Genomic DNA, 8,924 nt, shown 5'->3' with positions numbered 1-8,924 from the left:
AAGGGGGGAGTTTGCATTTAAAAAAAAAACCACCCTCAAGTTTGATCTAGACTTTTGCTTCCATTTTTCACTGTGGTAACAGGCTTGCAGCCTAGGCCCCTCTAAAGCCCTGGATCTCCCTGACTAAAAATTATCTCCTCCCCACCAATGTGTTCACTACTTTGCACATTAATTGTTCCTAGCAGGGATTTTATTTTTTTCCTTTCAGAACCAGAATTAACTATGATAAGGACGGCAACCATGGTGACACATGCAGTTCATTCTCACATCCAGATGCAACCTTTTGATTGACTGGGAGGGGTCATAAACGAAACAGCTCGCCACCCTTTAAGGATCTAGAGCCAAGGCAACTCCAGTTCTTTTCCACAGTGATATGCAAAAGAGCTTTTATCTCTATTCAACAGCTTGCTGTGGGCTGTCTGGTTAATCGTAAAGGGAACTTTACGTTCTGCTCTTGCATACATACATTTTGGTGATGTACAGCAGAAGAACCAACCAACACATGCTAATCAAATAAAAATTTACCTCAGTAAGTGTTGAAAAAGTCCCATTTGCAATAGATAACTGATCTGTTTGTCTGAGAGGCAAATACAATTCTTTCTAATGCTATAATGTTGGAGAGAATTGAATGTGAACAAGCAGAGCTTAATACTATTACATTTCCACATATTCTGGTCTGCTGAACACTCTAAAGAAGATGTTCCCATTCCTGCCCCTTATGAACCACTTGAAAATTGCTGAGGGTCTTGGTAGACCATTTAATGATTCCCACCCACCCACCATCTATTGTAGCAACTGTTATGCACTGTGTTAGATGCAGTGTGGATTTAAATTGCATTTTTATTGCTTCTTTTCTTTCTCATATTGCATAGGGTTCAAAGTGTATGTGTTCTTCACAGCAACAGCACAGACCACCTGAATAAAGCTCATGGGTGACTCGTGGTCCATGGAATCCAGTTGGGGAACTCCTGCTCAAAGGCTGATTAATGGAGTGGTTTATGGCAAGGCCAGCCCACACCTGAGGCAAGGTGAGACCACTGCCTAAGGCGGCAGGATCCACAGGGGCAGCAAATTCGAATTCACTGTAGCTATCCCCCCCCCCCCGTTCCCAATGTAGATTAAATAGAGAGATTAAAAAATTATAGAGCAGCCCACCTCTTTGTTTTGGACCTCTCCTTATTTTTCCTCCCAGGGGAGTTGACTGTAGAAATCAACAGAGAACTCCAGGATATTATTCTAGCTGTGAGAAAATTTTTGTTTCGACTTTTGCCCAAGGTAGCAGCAAAAATGCAATTGTTCTGAGGTTGTGGTTAGGGGACTAGGGTGATCTAGATGTCATCTCAGGATTCCTTCCAGCCCTGTGGAGTCAAGGGACTGGGGGGCTGCAGAAGGGGCTGGCTACTGAAATGGTCAGACTGTAGCTGGGTCTGGCAAGCATCTCCTTTGCTATGTAAGCTAGGGACAAAGTGTTGTCACAGAAACAAAGTAGTTGGAGACGCCTTAGGAAGATGACAGCAGATGTGGCAAAAGAGGACACCTCTCCCCTCCCCTGGCTGGAGGTGATGTCACTGAGGGGTCATCTGTGGGCAAAAACACCACAAATGACCTCACTCAAAGGATACCAACCAATAATAATAATAATAATAATTTATTTATACCCCACCCATCTTGCAGGGTTTCCCCAGCCACTCTAGGTGGCTTGCAACAAAGTATTAAAATACTTTGTTAAACATTAAAAGCTTCCATCAAGAGGGCTGCCTTCAGATGTCTTGTAAAAGTCTGGTAGTTGTTGTTCTCTTTGAAATCTGGTGGGAGGACGTTCCACAGGGCAGGCGCCACTACCGAGAAGGCCCTCTGCCTGGTTCCCTGTAACTTGGCTTCTTGCAGTGAGGGAACCGCCAGAAGGACCTCGGTGCTAGACCTCAGTATCCGGGCAGAACAATGGGGGTGGAGACACTCCTTCAGGTATACTGGACCGAGGCCATTTAGGGCTTTAAAGGTCAGCACCAACACTTTGAATTGTGCTCAGAAACGTACTGGGAGCCAATGTAGGTCTTTCAAGACCGGTGTTATGTGGTCTTGGCAGCCGCTCCCAGTCACTAGTCTAGCTGCCACATTCTGGATTAGTTGTAGTTTCTGGGTCACCTTCAAAGGTAGCCCCATGTAGAGCACATTACAGTAGTCCAAGCAGGAGATAACTAGAGCATGCACCCCTCTGGCAAGACAGTCCGTGGTCAGGTAGGGTCTCAGCCTGTGTACCAGATGGAGCTGGTAAACAGCTGCCCTGGACACAGAATTGACCTGTGCCTCCATGGACAGCTGTGAGTCCAGAATGACTCCCAGGCTATGCACCTGGTCCTTCAGGGGCACAGTTACCCCATTCAGGACCAGGGAATCCTCCACACCTGCCCGCCTCCTGTCCCCCCAAAACAGTACTTCTGTCTTGTCAGGATTCAACCTTAATCTGTTAGCCGCCATCCATCCTCTAACCTCCTCCAGACACTCACACAGGACCTTCACCGCCTTCACTGGTTCTGATTTGAAAGAGAGGTAGAGCTGGGTATCATCCACATATTGATGAACACCCAACCCAAACCCCTTGATGATCTCTCTTAGCGGCTGCATGTAGATGTTAAAAATATATTCTGGAATCCCTGAAACCTCGCTGCTTGGAGACTGAGGCATGTACAGCAGTTTATCTGATCACTTCAAATGACCTGCTTGTTGAACAACCATCCTGGTCTTTTTGCTCAAAGTTTGTGGGCAAGTTAGATTAGCTGACCCTCTTGATTTCACCACTTACGCACTCGCAAACATCATTGGTAATTGTCAGGGGCTCAGGAGCAGAGGCACAGGGGAGAGAGGAAATGGAGAGCGAAGGGGAGGAATCTAGGGGAGTATGAGAGTGGCCCGAGAGATTCCATGACCTTCTCCAGCGAATCAGAAGATTCCCAGAGGGGGGCGCCGATGGCCAGGGCAAGGGGGGTCCCAGGGGGGACACACCAGAAGCAAGGGGCCAGCGGGGACTCCCAAAGCAGCAGCGGGAGATCAGGACCAGCTCCTCCACCAGAGCGTAGTGGGGGGGGGAAGAGTCCCATGTATCAGGGCCAGCTTCTCCTCCAGCAGGGAGAGAAGATGAGTCAGGGCTGGCCACGCCTCCATCGCAGAGTGAGGGAACGGAGGGGAGGTCAGGTCCAGCTAGCCTCTCCGAAGGGGGAAGCAGTGACAGGAGCAGTGTAACGGTCAGGAGGAAGGTTGCCGGTTGGGCGCGCGCGCCAAGTTCGAATGTACAGGCGCGCGGCACAGCAGAAAACCCGGATTGGGAACCAGGTCCTAAAGCCCGCCGGAGGCAGGGGGAAGACTCAGGGGACTCAGCGTCAGAAGAGTCTAGAAAGAGCAAGACCCCAGCGGACAGGCGGACCCAGAGGAGGAAAGAGCACAGGAAGAGGTGGAGCAAGGCTAGAGTCTTAAACTGGTGTCTGGGGGGTGGAGATTCAGACGGAGCTTCAGCGGTCTAGAGTTTAAGACGTAGTGCTGCGCGCCACGGCTTTGAAATTGAAACTGCACTTCAATAAAGACTTTTATATATAACAACGGACTGGCGTTGGTCCTTTGTGAGCTGGGACCTCGGGCAGCTCTGACAGTAATAAACAGAGATGAGGTGAGAAATCAGATCTGGACTAAACAAATGCAACAAATAAAATAAAATTGTGCTTAAATAGACCATCCCCATTTATGTAGTCTGTACCTCACCTGCACCTTTTCTCTAGTTGCCTCTGATCCCCTACGAGAAGGAAAATATCTTCACCTTGGGGAACTGGGAGGTGGACAGGCCCACTTGCCAAATACATCACTTCTCACATCAAAATCCTCTCTTTCTTTCTCCCTCTTAAAAACAACAACAACGAAAAATGGTACTAAATGGTACCTGCAGAGACAATTCTGTTCTTTCAGTAAGAACAACACACCTGATTGTCAGTAACATGGAGAAGGTAGAAGGAGCAAAGGGGGGTTAAATTATTTGAACTCTTAAAACTTGAATTTTAATGGATTTTGATTCAAAGTTGCTAGGGCCACTTGGGTACCAATGATATTGAGATAGTCCTGATCTGGTGAATGTGGTCTGAAACTTGGGCAGTATGAATTTAACTGAACAACTTAAGAAACAAATAAAAGCCATTAGTAACTTAAAAACCTGCTTCATTTTTGAAGGAATAAAAATGTTAATATAAATAATGAAATGTAAAATAAACACCCATATAATAACAAAGTTGTTTCATTTAATATAAAACATTATTTGCATTAGACACATACCACAGAATGATGAACTTCCTTCCTTATAAAAAGGGGATTGTTTGCCCAGCTTTATTCTTTTGACTATATTCTATAAAACATTATTTGCAGTAGACACATACCACAGAATGATGAACTTTAATCCCTATAAAAAGATAATTGTTTACCCACCCTTATACTGCTGGGGGTTATAATCCCATACACACTTCGCAGGAGTTTCCCCAGCACATTAAACTAAATGGGGCTTATTTCTGAGTAGATATGTATAAGATTGTTCTGGAGAACACAAATAATGCATTTAAAGCAAAATAAGGCAGTCACATTTATTAAAATGAGCATTTATTATGGCAAAATATTGTTGGTATCTCTCATAGTAGAATTTTTTAAATTTAAAAATCTGTTTTATCTGTGGAAAAATACAGTTGTGGCTTGTATTTCCTTTTTTATTTGATTTCTCATTCACCCTTCACCGCAAGTTCACAGGATGGGTAAGAAAAATATACCATATTTTTCTATGTATAATACGCCACCGTGTATAAGACAACCCCTATTTTTTTGGACCGCAACAATAAAAGGGGGGGGGGAGTTTGCCCACGGTTGTTGAGCTTTTTTGGGGGAGGGGGGAAGATTGCCCAGAGTTATTTAGCTTTGGGGGGGGGTCACCTCTTGTCCACCAATACAAATCGCACACATCGCCATGGCCGCCAATTATATGCACACTCGCAACAAAAAGCCGACCTCCTTCTCTTGCTTTTCTCAACATTCATTGAAATGCCACTATTCAGTGGCAGAGCATATACTATCACCACTCTGGGATGGGGCGTGGAGGGAGCCCACTGCGGCTCACCTCACAAATTGGTGTGGGGGTGTATGCTACAACAGCAGCAAGAATACTTATTGCAAAGTACTGGAAGACACAAGATTTACCTACCCGGGAAGAATGGCAGATGAAGGTGATGGACTATATGGAATTGGTGGAAATGACTGGCAGAATCTGAGACCAAGGAGAAGAGTTGGTGGTAGAAGATTCGAAGAAATTTAAAGTTTATTTACAGAAGTATTGTAAAATTAAGGAATGTTAGAAGGATGTTGGAATGAAGTTATGTGGTTTTAGCAGAAATGATATAAAGGATTAAGTAAAATGGATAGTCAGTTGGTGAAAGAAGAGAGTGCAAAATTACAGTATGTTAAGATAAATTATTGGGATAAATACAAAGATGGAAAGGATTTGCTGAAATATCTAATTGAACTAGAATACAAAAAAGGGAGGTGTGAGGAGGTCAAGGAAACAAGCAAATGGAAAATAAGTTATGGGAAGGTTTGATTTGTTTTTTTTCTTTTTCTTTTTTGTTTTTTTCCTTAATTGTCTGTATTTTTGGGGGGTTTTTTTGCTTGTCTGTATTCATGGTCATGTTTTTTTTCTTGCTTAATCTAGTGTTTTCTTTTGTAATTTTAAAAACTGGAATAAATATTATTTTTTAAAAAACAAATTGGTGTGGGGGCGCACTTGCGTGCCACGGTCCAGCCAGGGAGAGGGGCGCTGTCTCCGACTCTCCTCCCCCTCTCCGCCATTGAGTCAGGCCTGACCCAGGAGCAGAGCTGCGGCTGGACACAAGGAAGCTGCCAGGGAAGTTTCCTCGCATGCTGCAGTCCAGGAGAGAGGGAGGCATCGTTGCTGCCCACTCTCCTCTTTCTGCCCCCCCCACACCACTGCCAATATTTCTGTTCCTCCCTGCCTCCCCTTTCCCTCGGTCTGCTTAAAAAGGGAACCCCCTCTTTCTTTCTCCCAGTTCTTACCCTCCTTCCCATTCCCCAGCCCTGCTTCTTCCTTTCTCCACTTCCTCTAGCCCAGGGGTCATCAAACTACGGCCCGTGGGCCAGATCCAGCCCTCCAGGGTCCTGAACCCGCCCTGCCCGGCAATTGCAGAACCCTCCTTCCCGTTGCCCACAGCCAACGCGAGCTTCATTCCCTCCATCCCTCCGAACCCCTATGTGATGGCCTGGGACTCGGGCTCGGACTCGGAACCGAAGGAGTCTTGGTCCGCACCGGTTCCTCTGCCTCAGGTGGCATCTGAACTGAGTCTGGGTCCTGATTCTGAAGAGCCCCAGTCTGCACAGGTTCCTCTGCAACAAGCACCAGCTGGGCCGAGTCAGGGGCCTGAGGCTGCCCTGGCTCCAGATGCAGGGATTACCTTGTTGCCCTCTGGGCATTCATGTACAGCTGCTCCACTACCAGTTGGGCCAGGAGAAGCTGAGGCAGCCTCTGGGTCTACCCACTGACATCTCCCGAGCTGCAGAGACTCAGGTCTGAGAGAAGGAGAGACCTGAGTACTCGCAGGTGGAGACAGGGAGGTGTGTCACCGGGGGATCAGGACCAGCCGTTACCCCGACAGAGATAAAAGGCTGTCAGGCCCGCCCCAGGTTGCGGGAGCAACACTGCTGCTTGCTGGAACCTGCCTGAGACCCGGTGCCCGACCTAGCCTGGTTTCCTGCTTTGAGACTTGCCTTGGCCCTGTTGGACTGACTCCTCACAGAATTCTTGGATCCGGGACCAGACCTGGACCGCGTTGCTTGGGTTAACCCCCGGGCCAGCATACCTTACTCCTGCAAGCGGCTGGGTCCAATCCCTTCCAGCTTCTCCTCAGACCACACTCTCCAGCCCCATCCCACTTGGCTGCCCATCAATCCCATCACGATCCCAGGCACACGGGCATGCCAGGGTGGGGTGTGTGTGCATGTGCGAAAGAGAGTGAGATGTTGCCAGCGTTAGTGACAGCCCCCTCAAACCGCTGGGAAGGGACCACCAGTTCAGCGGTGACCGCAATCCTGCCCAGCTTCTCCTTCTCCACACATGCACCTCCTCCTCAGTTGCCGGGCAAAGCGGGTCTGAAGGGGGAGGCACCGGCCCATGGACCAGCCGGGCCTGGAGCCAAGCCCAGAGGAGCTGTCACCATCACCATGAAAGGCTTGTGGAAATGTGGGCATTGCGCGAAGGTGCAGCGCCCATCTCCAGCGCCGCAGCTGGACCCAGGGTGCCGGGTCTCTCGCTGGAGGGCAATGAGGGAGGAGCAGCCAGATGTTGCCACTGCTTCCCAGAGCCTGAAGTGGCGCCTCTTTCCTTTCCTCCCTCTTACTCGGTCGCCCTCCTCTCTCTCTCTCTCTCTCTCTCTCTCTCTCTCTCTCTCTCACACACACACCCATTGAAATACTTCCAAGTTTATGTTGATTAAAATTGTTCTTCATTGTAAGTATTTTATTGTTTTTCCTGTTTTTTGTGCACTACAAATAAAATATGTGCAGTGTGCATAGGAAATCATTCATATTTTTCCCCTAAACTATAGTCCGGCCCCCAACAGTGTCTGAGGGAGAGTGAACTGGCCTCCTATTTGAGGACCCTGCTCTAGCCCTTTCTCTCCTCAAACATAAGAACACCAAAGTGTGCTAATAGTAATAATAATGATAATTATTTATGCCAAGCCCATTTTGGGTTGCCCCAGCTACTTTGGGCGGCTTCCAACACATAAAAAGATCAAACATTAATAGTAACAATCTGATCCAATATAAAGGATCACAATAACTTCAAAATAAATAACTTATATCAAACAAAGCAACATTAAACAATCCATCAGAATCTAATAGTAAACAGTAAAATTAAACACCAGCAAATAATAATGAAACAGTTTACACTTATCAACCACAATAAAGAATTACCAATCTATAATCAATAAAAATAACAGCAGATCACAATGCATAAAATACCACAAAGCATACAAAACCATGTAAAAGGATCAAATTGAGAAACAAGGACAGGCAAATTATAAAACTATTAAACCTTCTCTCTTCTCAGCTGCTGCTGCGGCTGCTGTTCTGAAACTCATGGTCTGGGAAACACCATTGCATGATGAGGAACAGAAAGTCTCTCTCCCCGCACAGTTCTTCCTCTGTAGCAGCAGCAGTAGTAATAATAATCTCCTGGATGTGGATATTTGAGAAAAGAAATGAAAAAGTGCTGGTACTGTGTACCGCTGAGTACTGTCTGAAAAAAAAGCACTGGTTCTGGGCACCTATTATCTATATCTATATATCTGTATCTATCTCATGTATAAAACCATTAAAAAGGTAAAGGTACCCCTGCCCGTACGGGCCAGTCTTGCCAGACTCTGGGGTTGTGCGCCCATCTCACTTAAGAGGCCAGGGGCCAGCGCTGTCCGGAAACACTTCCGGGTCACGTGGCCAGCGTGACATCGCTGCTCTGGCGAGCCAGCGCAGCACACGGAAACGCCGTTTACCTTCCCGCCAGTAAGCGGTCCCTATTTATCTACTTGCACCCGGAGGTGCTTTTGAACTGCTAGGTTGGCAGGCGCTGGGACCGAGCAGCGGGAGCGCACCCCGCCGCAGGGATTCGAACCGCCGACCTTTCGATCGGCAAGCCCTAGGCGCTGAGGCTTTAACCCACAGCGCCACCACAGTTCCACAATTTAGGGGCTGCCACAGAGAAGTCCCTCTCCTGGATTGCCATTACCCACTGAAAGGTGTTTACCTTAATACCTGAGAAGGCTACTAGGGATAGATGGAGTCTTGCAGATATTTGGGGCCTAAGCCACCTGAGGCTTTAAACCACCTTGAGCTGG

Source organism: Podarcis cretensis (genome assembly GCF_951804945.1).
Source record: "Podarcis cretensis genome assembly, chromosome: 3".
Taxonomy (NCBI): Eukaryota; Metazoa; Chordata; class Lepidosauria; order Squamata; family Lacertidae; genus Podarcis; species Podarcis cretensis.
This window is presented reverse-complemented; position numbering follows the sequence as displayed.